This window comes from Desmodus rotundus, chromosome 13, assembly GCF_022682495.2.
Source record: "Desmodus rotundus isolate HL8 chromosome 13, HLdesRot8A.1, whole genome shotgun sequence".
In the NCBI taxonomy this organism is placed as follows: domain Eukaryota; kingdom Metazoa; phylum Chordata; class Mammalia; order Chiroptera; family Phyllostomidae; genus Desmodus; species Desmodus rotundus.
The window spans coordinates 25,498,992-25,511,951 of record NC_071399.1 but is presented as its reverse complement, the minus strand read 5'-3'; the positions used below and the strand labels follow the sequence as shown (position 1 = coordinate 25,511,951).

Below are 12,960 nucleotides of genomic sequence, written 5' to 3'. Positions count from 1 at the left end.
AATAAAGGTTGTTGGGTTGCTGTAGCTTCCAGTTTCCATATAGGGCCTCTGAGAGAGTAGCAATCTCCCTCTGTCCCCAGCCCCTCTCTTACTCTTTCCTATGGGAGTGGGAGTCACTTACCTGAATGGCGAGTTGGGGAGAGGGAACTGGGCAGCTATATCCAGTCTGAAAATCTATGATTACTAACTGTACTGTTCCATTCACTTACACTTATTATCACTAACATATTTGGATATGTTTCTTTATCTGAAAAAAGAATAAATCACAGTTTTACAAAAATCTTTCCAGTTTGCTCTTTATTGATTTTAATGATACAAATTAAAATTTTTTTTCTTATGGTAGTTACGCTTTGAATTTTAACTTGACTACCTACCTTTAAAAAATTCAAAGTATAATTAACATCTTTAACTCCAAATAATCTCTAACTTCAATAACCCCCTTCCAGGCTACTATTGTTGTTGTGGTGCAGCCACTTCGTTCAATCTCAGTATTTTTTTAACCCCACACATCAAACATTAGTATTACTGCTTTACAAAAACCAGTGTTTTTTCACAATTATTCGCATCTCAGATTTTCTTTCTAGGATCACTTTCATTCTTTGTGAAGCATATCCTTTGGAAATTCCTTCAGTGTGAAGTAAATTTCTTCTAGTTTATCCTTTTTGGAATGCATTTGGAATTTCTGAATCTGCAGATTTTTTCATTGGGTATGAAAAATTCTCAGCCGCTTTAGTTTGAATATTGCCTCTCCTCCTGTCTCTTATCTCTGTTTAGAACTCTGTTAGGACAGATGGCAATTTCTCACTTGGCTAACATATAACCTGCCTAGCCTTTTGTAATCTCTCTCTCTTTTGCTCCTGGGCTGTGTTATTCGAAATTTTTCCAGATTTATCTCCCAAGCTCAGTGCTTAAACTTTGTCTGTTATGCTGCTTAACTTCTCTGTTTTTTTCTCAATACTTTATTATGATAGTTTTAAAACACAGATAAGTTGAAATACTTTTACACTAAAATCCCATATACCCACCACCTATATCCTACGATCAACATTTTACTACACGTGCCTTATGGCATATTTGGCTATCTGCCTACCCCTCAATGCCTCCACCAATCCAACTTTTGTTGTGCATATCAGAGTAAGTTGCAATATCCATACACTTACCCCCTCTTCTCCCATTTAGTTTTTCCTTTTGACTCTTATATTTTCTATTTCTAGAAGGTTCATTTGTTCCTTTTTCATATCTGTCTGGTCATTTCTAATGTTTTCTTGCTCATTACTCATCTTTCCAATTTCTTCTGTTATTTCTTACATATTTGACATACAGTCAAACCTCAGTTCTTGAATGTCTCCCATCTGGAACAATTTGGCTCTCAACCAAGTTGTTCATGAAAAAAGCGTCTTGGTTGTCAAACAAAACTTTGATTCTAGACAAGACAACCCTTTCAGGCTGACACCTGTACATTACTGTGGAAAAAATGATTCGGTTTTCAAGCAAATCATATCTCAAACAACTTTCTGGAACAAATTAAGTTTGAGAACCAAGGTTCCACTGTATTTTCCTCTATACCTAAAGTTGTCAGATTTAACAAATAAAAATACAGAATGCCAAGGTATATTTGAATTTCCTTTAAAATCACATTTTTAGTGTATGTCCCACATATCGCATGAAATATACTTTTACTTTAAATGTATTCATTACTTATCTGGAGTTCAAATTTAACTAAGTGCCCTGTATTTTATCTGTCTATTATCTAATAATTCCCATACTGAGGTTTTTCTAGGACTGGTTCATGTGTTTTGCTGCACCTTCCTCATGATGGCTTGTGTATTTCCTTGTGTATTACATGATTGGGGTTGTTGGCTTATCTCTGTTTAAATTGCTCTGTGAAGTTTCTCCCAGGCCTAGGCTGAGGGTACATTCCTCCAGGAATGTTGTATATGCTTCTGCCAGGTATCTACAGCACTACAGATCTGCTTTGCATTGTTTATTTATTTTATTTTAAAGATTTTATGTATTTCATTTTTTAGAGAGGGGAAGGGAGAGAGAAAGAGAGGGAAAAAACATCAATGTGCAGTTGCCTCTCACGTGTCCCCCACTGTGGACCTGGCCCACAACCCAGGCAGGTGCCCTAGACTGGGAATCAAACCGCCAACACTTTGATTCGCAGGCTGCGCTCAACCACTGAGCCACATCAGCCAGGGCTGCTTTATCACTTTCTTCTTTTAAGACTGTATCTATTTACTTTAGAGAGAAGGGAAGAGAGGGAGAAAGAGAGGGAGAGAAATATCAGTGTGAGAGAGAAACATTGATTGGCTGCCTTCCGTATGTGCCCCAACTGGGGAGGGACTCTGCAACCATGTGCCCTGATGGGAATTGAACTGGCAACCTTTCGCTTTGCCAGACAACGCCCAACCAACTGAGCCCTACTGTCAGGGCGATCTGGTCTGCTCTAAGGTGAAATCCTCGGGTGATGGTTTTCTGGACACGCAAAAGTCAAAATTGGACCAGAAACCCTAAAAAAATGAAAGAAAAAAAAAAGCTAGTAGCCACAAAATGTCAATGGAGGCTTTTTCTTTCTTTAAAAAAAAAGTTCGGTACAAAGATAATGTGGAAACTATTACTGTTACTGTCTGCCTCTCCTAGGTGTGTACTGTCCTAGATCAAAGGCTTACCATTGCTGAGTTCTGGGGCTGGGGCCTCTCTGCCCTGCACAAACCCTATGCTAGTCCCCGTGCCCCAGGGCAGAGACCGTGGGTCTTTCTGCAGTAGCTTCAGTGTTTACTTCCTTCCTTCCACAGACGTCTGTGCTGGTTTGTTCCTGGCATCAAAAGAATTCCACCTCAATTCTTCAAATGCATCCATTTATTTAAATGATTAATTTTAATATTTTGGCAGGCTTTTTTAGATACTTTGTAGACCCTCTAGTTAGTCTTATTGCTGGAAACCTGCGGTCTTTATTCATCAAACAATCTTTCGATTTTATAAAGCTAGAGTTGCTTCAGGTGTTGTTAAATATGGAGATCTATACCAGGCAGACCCTATCGGATTATAAATGTGTGTAAAACAAAGGCAGCAGAATTCCTTTCAGAATTCTATCTTACCTTAAGATAACCTTCTTCTAGGTATGCCCCATGATATAAAAGTAAATCCTTTAAAGTAGCCACATTAAAAAAAAGAAAACCAAAACAGTGTAGCTGGAATGACCAGCTACACCAGTGCAGTGCACATATTCATCATGCTCCTTTAATACTCACAGTAATCCACCTTATTGGAGAGAAAGCTGGAGACCCTGACTGGCCCCTGGGGATGCCCATTTTCACTACTGCAGAGCCCACTCCCTGCCTGGGGCTCTCCAGGTACCGGCTCTTAACTTCATGTTCCAACACTGCTATAGGTCCTCAGCTTAAACTCACCTGCAAGGCCTGGATGGCTGGGTCAGGAGGAATGTCCAGCCCCCCAGCCCCACAGGACAATGCTCCTGGGCACATTGCCACCCTGATAATCTAGACTGGGTTTGGGTTCTGATTCCCCTTTCCTCATAAGCAACTTCAGATCTTTTTCGGATGAAGGATTTCAGATAGGCCTAACTTGATACAGCTGAAATATTCTAACATTATACCCCAAAGAGGGGGAATGCATGCATAAGGGGTCTCAATATCCTGGAGGAATCAGGGTCCTTATGGAAAATTTCCTTCTCCCTTGGCATTGTAGCAAGGAGTATTGGGAGGGGTAGCCTTTGTCAAGTCATTAACAAATGGCCGTGCTCTATCCGTATCCTAGGGCAATTAAATGTTTAATTAAAAAGGTTTACTTAAATGATTAGTTCCAGAAAAAATCTACTCCAAGATGAGGTAGGTGCCGTATGAGCTACACTAGATATCTCATGCGAGCAATACTAGATTTCATAGCAGATGGAAACTTTGACTTGGTAGCTTGTGCCTTAAAAAAAATGTAGAACTGTTTACCTCACTAGAAAACCTCTACAGAAAGTTTAGAGTATCTCCCCATAGATTGATTATTAGTTGCAAAGAGAAAAATACTAATTCTACAGTGGTGAAACCAGACAAGTTTACCAGGTGATCAAAATTAACTCAACCAGCCCTGGCTGGGGCAGCTGAGTGAATTGAGAGCTGCCCTGTGAAGCAGGGGGTTGCTAGTTCAATACCTGGACACAGTACATGCCTGGGTTGTGGGCTGGGTCCCCAGTTGGCGGCACCCGAGAGACAACCACACATTGATGTTTCTCTCCCTCCCTTTCTCCTTCCCTTCCCCTCTCTAAAAAATGAATAAAAGTTAAAAAAAATTAACTTAACCAACTGAACATCTATATATTGTTTAAAGATTTTATTTATTTATTTTTAGAGTGAGGTAGAGGGAAGAAGAAACATCAATGTGCAAGAGAAACCGATCAGCCCTGGCCCACTACCCAGGCTTGTGCCCTGATCAGGAATGGAACTGGTGATCTTTCAGTTCCCAGGATGATGCCCAACCCACTGAGCCACACCGGTTAGGGCTAAAAATCTATATTAAAAAATTAGAAATATCTAAGCCCTGGCTGGGTAGCTTAGTTGGTTAGAGCACTGTCCTGATACTTCAAGGTTGGGGGTTCAATCCTCTCTCTTTCTCAAATCAATCAATCAATCAATCAATATCTCAAATCAATAATTTACTGTTCCAACTAAAGAAACTGGAAAAAGGAGGGGAAACTGAACACAAAGCAAGCAGAAGGGAAATAAATAACAAAGATAAGAGTGGAAATAAATGAAACAGAGGGTAAAAAACAACAGAGGAAATAAACCAAAGTTTGCTTCTTTAAAAAGATCAACAAAATGGGTAAACCTTTAGCAAGACTAAAGGATGCAAAAGAGATAAAACTGAATTTACTAAAATCAGAAATAAAAAAAGGGGGGGACATCACTCCAAGCTTATAAGAAAAAAAAGAAGAATAAAAGGGAATACTATGAACAGCTGTATGTATCGAAATTAGATAAGCACGTGAAATGGACAAACCCCTTGAAAGACAAAAAGTACCAAAACTGACTCAAGAAAAAGAAGAAAATACAAATAGAACTCTAACAAATTAAGAGGTTGAATTAGTAATTTTAAAACTTCCAACGTGGCTCAGTGGATTGAGTGCTGACCTGTGAACCAAAGGTTTGCTGGTTCGATTCCCAGTTAGGGCACATACCTGGATTGCAAGCCAGGTTCCTGATGGGGGGCATGCTAGAGGCAACCACACATTGATTTTCTCTCCCTCTTTGTCCTTCCCTTCTTCTCTCTAAAAATAAATAAATAAAATCTTTTTTAAAAAATCCTAAGGAATTAATTAAAAACTAAAGAGCTAATAAATGAATTCAGTAAGTTTATAGGATACAAGATCAATATGCAAAAATCAACTGTATTTTTACACATTAGAAATGAACATTACAAAAATAAAATTAAGAAAAACAATTGTATTTACAATAGCATCAACAAATAAAATACTCAGGTAGAAATTTAATAAAAGAGGTGCAAGATGTATGCTGAAAACTACAAAATATTGAAAGATGTCAATAAATGAAAAGACTTATCCTGTTCATGGACATAAATGCTTAATATTAAGATGAAAATACTAACCAAATTGCTCTACAGATTCAACTCAATCCCAAGCAAAATTCCAGCTGGCTTCTTTGCAGAAATTGACAAAATGATCCTAAAATTCACATGGAGATCAAGAGACCCAGAAGACCCAAAATAATCTTCAAAAAGAAGAACAAAGTTGGTGGACTCATAATTTTCAACTTCAAAACTTATTACGAATCCTCGGTAATCGGGATGGGATGGTACTGACATAGAGGTAGACAAATAGATCCATCAAACAGAACTGAGAGTGTAGAAATAAACCTTTATTTTTATGGTCAATTGAATTTGGATGAGGTGACAACACAACTTAGTGGAAAAAGAACTAACTGCCTTTTCAAAAAATGGTGCTGAAAAAACTGGACATTCACATGCAAAGGAATAAAGCTGTATCCTATTTTACACTATACAGAAATAATAACAAAATGAATAAAGACCTAAATGCAAGAGCTAATACTATAAAATTCTTAGAATGAAACAGAGGTATAAATCTTTGTGACCTTAGGTTCATTCAGCAATACTTTCTTTGATGGAACATCAAAGGCACAAGCAATAAAAAACCCCCAAAACTGATAACTTGGACTACATGAAAATCAAAAACTTTTGTGCAGCAAATGATAGCATCAAGAAAGTGGAAAGAAGCCCTGGTCAGCGTGGCAAAATTGTTTGGGCATTTTCCTGGTAACCAAAGGGTCACAGGTTCAATTCCTGGTCAGGAGGGCGGGAGGGAGTTTAGTCCTCCCTTGGGGCGTGTGTGAGAGGCAACTGATTGACGTTTCTTTCTCTCCCTCTCTCCCTCCCTTCCCTCTCTCTAAAATCAATAAGCATGTTCTCAGATGAGGATAAAAAAATGAAAAGACTACTTAAAATCTGCTGAAGAAGATCTTAAATGTTCTTACTACACACTGAAAAAGGTAACTATGTGACATGATGAATGTGTTAATTAACCTTATTGTGGCAGTCATTTCTCAATATATACACATATCAAATCATCACATCGTACACCTCAAACTTATACAACATTATACGTCACTTACATCTTAAGCTGGAGAAAAAGAAATGAGAAGAGGACCCGTACAATGGGAGAAAATATTTGCAAATCATTTATCTGATAATGGACTTGTATCCAGAATACATAAAAAAATACTTTTAAGAAAAATTTCTATTTATTGATTTTAGAGGGTGGAGGGGGAGAGAGAGAAACATTGACCTGTAGCTCCATTTACCTATGCATTCTTTGGATGACTCTTGTAGGTGCCTTGACCGGGATCCAATCTTCAACCTGGGGTTACTGGGACAAGGCTCTACCAACTGAGGTACCTGCCATGGATACATAAAAAATTCTTATAACTCAAGGATAAAAAAACCCCCAATTTAAAAATGTGCAAATGATTTGAATAGACATTGCTCCAAAAAAGATAGGTGAATTGCCCTTAAGTACATGAAAAGATACTCAACATCATTACTCATTAGGGAAATCAGATCCACAATACTATTCTGCTTTACAGCCAAAAAGATAGCTATAATAAAAAAGATAGACAATAGCCCTGGCTGGTGTGACTCAGTGGATTGAGCACGGGCCTGCCAACCAAAGGGTCACAGGTTCAATTCCCAGTCAGAGCACAGGCCTGGGTTGCAGGCCAGGACCCCAGCTGGGGGTGCACGAGAAGCAATCACACATAGATGTTTCCCTCCCTCTTCCTCCCTCCCTTCCCTTCTGTCTAAAAAAAAAAAAAAATCTTAAAAAAAAATAAGGTGGACAATAACAAGTTTTGGTGAGGATTTGGAGAAACTGAAAACCTCATAGATTGCTGGTGGTAATATAAAATGGTATAGACGCTTTGAAAAACAATTTGGCAGTTCCTCAAACATTTAAACATAGTTATAATATGACTCCATAATTTCACTCATAGGTATATACCCAAGAGAAAAGAAAATATATGTGCCCATAAAAATTTGTATACAAATGTTCATAGAAGCATTTTTCATAATAGCCAAAAAGTAGAAACAACCCAAATGTCCATCAGCTGATGATGGATAAGTAAACTGTGATATATCCATGCAATCGAGTATTATCCAGCCATTAAAAAGAATTAAAGCACTGATACAAATGAAACCTGAAAATACTATGCTATGTGAGAGAAGCATGTCACAAAAGCCCACATGATTCCATTTACATGAAATATCAAGAACAGGCAAACTATGGAGACAGAAAGTAAATCAGTAGTTGTTTAGAGTTGCTGGTAAGGCGGGGGTGGGCCCAGAAGGGAGATGGGAAGTCACAGCTACTGGCTATGTTTTTTAGGGGAAGAGGAATGAAAATATTCTAAACTTAGATTATAGTGATAGATTTACAACTCCGTTGCCCTAGTATCAACTATTAATTTGCACCGTTTAAATAGGTGGATTTTATGGTATGTGAAATGAGTACCATATTTTGCCATATTTTTGCAAATGTGCACCCACATTTTTGGCCCAAACTTTCAGGGAAAAAAAATCTCTCGTTTTAACTTTTTAATTCAATTATTTATTTATTTATATTTAGAAACAAAAACGATTATTGTGCTCCAGGGTATTATTTTGTATATAGATATTGTTATTGCTTTCTGGGGTTACACTCTTAATGCATAAGCATAAATAGAAGAATTAAAAATATTTACATAATTATGGAATTGGTACTACCCATGTGTAATGCACATCCTTACTTTCCCTCAAAAATTTGGGCAAAACAGTGCACATTATACATGGCAAAATACGGTGTCTTCAAAAATGTCAGTGTTATGAAGAACTAATAAAGGCTGAGGGAATTTACCACATTAGAAACTTAGGGGACATGCAACATGTGACCCCGGACTGGATCCAGGACTAGAGGAAAAAAACGTCTTAGCGAACATTATCTGGGACAATTAACAAAATTAGAATATTGATTGTACATTAAAATATTCTATCAATGTTAATTTTTCTGAACTTCATAACTGTACTATGGTAAGAAAATATCTTGGTTATAAGAAAAAGCCCTGAAGTAAGAGGCATGATGTCTGCAATCTACCACAGAACAGAAATCAACATGAAAAGAATATATATAAAGAAAAGCAAGAAAATGATTATCATAAAACTCAGAAGGAAGGGATGTGATTAGGGAAGGACAAGGAGGGCCTTTCAGAGCAGGGAAGAGGAAGGGGAATACTGTTCTGTTTCTTACCCTGGGTAATAGAACCTAAGCATTTATTGTACATTACTGTTGTCCTTGAAAATGAACATATCTTTTCCTACACTTAAAAAGATAATTTAAAAGGAATAAATCGAAAGTCCTACATTACAACAAAAAACAAAACAAAACAAACAAAAAACCAAGCCAGAATAATCAACCAGGTATTTTCTATGGCTTGCTTCTTTTTGATCAATATCAGGTTTTTGATGGATTTTTCCTATTGAAGACATCTTGTTAAAGTCTCTCTATTGAATTAAAAAATAGGTGTTAATTCTGGATAGTGAGTAGTAGATGTTTGTTAAATCCTCTAAAGTTCCGGGTTTTTCTCTATGTATTAAAATGAATTAAAAAGCCTAGGCCTGATTCCTCCTAATAACACATTTTTCCACATTCATGGGGGGGGGTGATTTATCAAAGAGTGCCAGGCTGACAGCCATGTTTTTGGGGGGTTTACACCTGACCACTTTTGTGACCTTGAGTCACATCATGGGTCAGTTATAGGCTTTGTGATCATTGGCCATCTACTTAAACACTCTTTTTTAAAAAAAAGTTTTCTCTCTTTAAAGTAGGAAATGGAATTTACCCAATAATCTTGCTAGGATATAAGGCTCTTTCAGGGAAATTACTGATATTAGAAATTACTATGAACAGAATGCTATATGTCCTAGACTTATAGAGCCGACCAATTTCAAGATGTAGGAAAAGGGCTTTCCAGTCCAAATGAAACTGCGTGTGCAGCTGCGTGTGGAGGCGCAGCTTATCCAGGGTGTGCAGGCAATGCAGGAAGGCAGAGAATGGTGAAGGCAAGAAAATGGGGTTAGCAGGTAAACTGTAGGTTTCTTCCATTGGTGATAAGGAGCCAAGGAAAGTTGCCATAGGAGAGTGACAGAGGACAGCCCAAATTTCAGTACTATTTACAGTTTGGAGGGAAGCTCTCATAACCTGCCCTCCACCCTCCTTTCCTCTTCTGGAGGATAATTCATTGCATGAGTGCTTGGTAGTTTTAGCATATGTCCACAAATTTGTAGTACTCTTTCCTCCAGGAGATGGAGCTTCCCCTTCCCCTTAAGTGTAGGCTGGACTTGGTGACTGGCTTCTAACAATAAAGTACCGAATGAAACAATAGCAATTTTTTAAAAAAATTTATTGTTATTCAATTACAGTTGTATGCCTTTTCTCCCCATCCCTCCACCCCACCCCAGCTGAATCCACCTCCCTCCCCCACCTCCACCAACAATAGCAATTTTACAGTACAGAAACCCCCTTAACTAAGCCAGCAAGGTCAATATCTCTGGAAATATATCACATCGATATCATGTAGGCCCTGATATGACACAATGGGAAGGGCACGTTGTCTCTGTGGGAGTCGTCCCTTAGGCTGGGTGAAGGGTATAGAGCAACTTTCTGTACTATTTTTGTACCTCTTGTATAAATAGAAAATTATTCCAAAATAATGTAGAAACAGTTTCAAAGGAAGAAGTAAAAAAATAAAAAAGAGTTAATACATTTACTTCCAAAAGATTCTCACTAAAGAGAAATTTAAAGAATCTATTTCAAGCACAGCGAAATGACCCTGCAGGAAAGTATGAGATTCAAGAAGGAATGATGAGCAAAGAAATTGTAAATACTTGAGTAATTCTAATCAAACATCAACTATATAAACAATTAATAATGTTTTGAGGGCTTAAAAATGAGAAACAATATACATGAAAACAAGTGTATCAAGAGGGGGAATATCAATTTATACGTTTTAGGATTATTGTGCCATTCAAGAAGATGATAAAGATATTTATTAACTTTAGATTCTGACATGCATACATGTTAAAACTTCTGGCATTGCCACTAAAAGAAGGATATTTATCATACAAATCAGTAAAGATTTTTAAAAACCTAAAAGAATCCAAAATAAGGCAAGAAAGTAGCTGTAAACAAATATAGAAAAGACAGAATAGAAACCACAAAATACAATAGTAGAAATAAGTACAAATAAAAATAAACTGAATAAATGCTCTACTTAACAAAAAAATATTAAACAACACTTTAAAAATTAAGATACAAGGGGCTTACAAGAGACTTTTCTAAGACATAAGGATACAGAAAGTTGCAAGTAAAAGAGGAGGAGAATATAGAGCAGGCAGATACTGACCAAAAGAAAGCTAGCACCAGACCGGAAGTAAGCTTTATTTATCACACTTTAACGATAAAAGATTTAAGTTTCCTAGAATGATATCACAACACTAAATGTGTATGTACCTAATAGCATCACCTCAAAACACATCTGTATGTTTAAACTCAGAAAGATTTCAGGAAAAATAGACAAATCTATCATCACAGGAGAAGATTTTACATTATTCTTGGTAACGGATAAATTAAGCAGGAGAAAATCATCAGAAGTAACTGGAGGACTTGAACAACACAATTAAGAAGCTTGCACCAATAGCCAGGTATACAATACTGTTTTCCTGTACCACTTTTTGTTCAAGCATGGTGAAACATTTGTGAAATTAATCACACACACTAGGCCATAAAACAATTCTCAACAAATTTTTAAGGATCAGTATAATGCAAATTATGTTCTTTAACTATAGATAAATTAAGTTAGGAATGGATGATAAAAAGATAACCAATGTTCTAATATTTGGAAATTAACAAATACAATTCTAAATAAATCAACAAATACATAGAATTTGAACATGATGAAATGCCACATACCCAAACTTGTGTTAAATTTTTTAAAATACATTTCACTGATTATGCTACTACGGTTGTCCCATTTCTCCCCCTTTATTCCCCTTCACCCTGCACACCCTCTCCCACCTGCATTCCCCACCTTTAGTTCATATCCATGGGTTGTATATGTAAGTCCTTGGCTCCTACATTTCCTATACGATTCTTAACCTCCCCCTGTATATTTTCTACCTACAATTTATGCTACTTATTCTCTGTACCTTTTCCCCCTCTCTCCCCTTCCCACCCCTCCCCCACTGATAACCCTCCATGTGATCTTCATTTCTGTGATTCTGTTCCTGTTCTCGTTGTTTGCTTAGATTTTGTTTTTGTTTTTTAGGTTCAGTTGTTAATAACTATGAGTTTGTTGTCATTTTACTGTTCATAGTTTTGATCTTATTTTTCTTAGATAAATCCCTTTAACATTTCATATAATAAGGGCTGGGTGATGAAGAATTCCTTTATCTTGACCTTGTCTGGGAAGCACTTTATCTGCCCTTCCATTCTAAATGATACCTTTGCTGCATAGAGTAATCTTGGATGTAGGTCCTTGCTTTTCATTACTTTGAATACTTCTTTCCAGTCCCTTCTGGCCTCTAAGGTTTCTTTTGAGAAACAAGCTGATAGTCTAAAGGGAACTCGTTTGTAGGTAACTGTCTCCTTCTCTATTGCTGCTTATAAGATTCTCTCCTCTTTAATCTTGGCTAATGTAATTATGATGTACCTTGCTGTGTGCTTCCTTGGGTCCAACTTCTTTGGGACTGTCTGAGCTTCCTGGACTTCCTGAAAGTCTATTTCCTTTGCCAGATTGGGGAAGTTCTCCTTTATTATGTTTTCAAATTTTTTTGCTCTTCCTCTTCTCCTTCTGGCAGCCCTATGATTCAGATGTTGGAATGTTTAAAGTTGTCTTAGAGATTCCTAAGCCTCTCCTCATTTTTCTGAATCCTTGTTTCTTCATTCTGTTCTAGTTGAATGCTTATTTCTTCCTTCCAGTCTACACTGTTGATTTGAGTCCCGATTTCTTTCCCACCACTGTTGGTTCCCTTTATTTCACTTTTCATAGCCTTTACTTTTTCCTCTATTTTGTGACCATACTCAACCATTTCTGTGAGCATCCTGATTACCAGTGTTTTGAACTTTGCCTCTGATAGGTTGGCTATCTTTTCATTGCTTAGTTGTATTTTTTCTGGAACTTTGATCTGTTCTTTCATTTGGGCCATTTTTTGGTCTCAGCACACCTGTTATGTAGTAAGGGGCAGAGCCTTAGGTGTTCACCAGGGCAGGGTAACCTACTGGGCTGAGCTGTGACACTGTACATGGGGAAGGGGTACGAGAGGGAGCAGTGCCGCTTGCTCCGCTCTCTGCCACCTTTCAGTCACTTCCCCCGCTACCCACAAGAAAAT

The 12,960-nt window shown here is 37.4% G+C and overlaps 1 protein-coding gene across 3 annotated transcripts in view; it reads right to left on the bottom strand.

Moving 5' to 3' along the window:
- AP3M2 (adaptor related protein complex 3 subunit mu 2) overlaps positions 1-12,960 on the bottom strand; it is a 59,149-nt gene that overhangs the window by 40,418 nt on the left and 5,771 nt on the right. Inside the window, exon 2 of one of the 3 annotated variants that reach the window (XM_045186598.3) lies at positions 6,846-6,939. The exons of 1 other annotated variant lie outside the window; for it this stretch is intronic. The gene's annotated coding sequence lies outside the window, so the exon portion shown is untranslated. Of the gene's footprint in view, positions 1-5,188; positions 5,231-6,845; positions 6,940-12,960 lie in introns of those variants that run through there. One more of the 3 variants, XM_053916852.2, reaches the window with a different exon arrangement.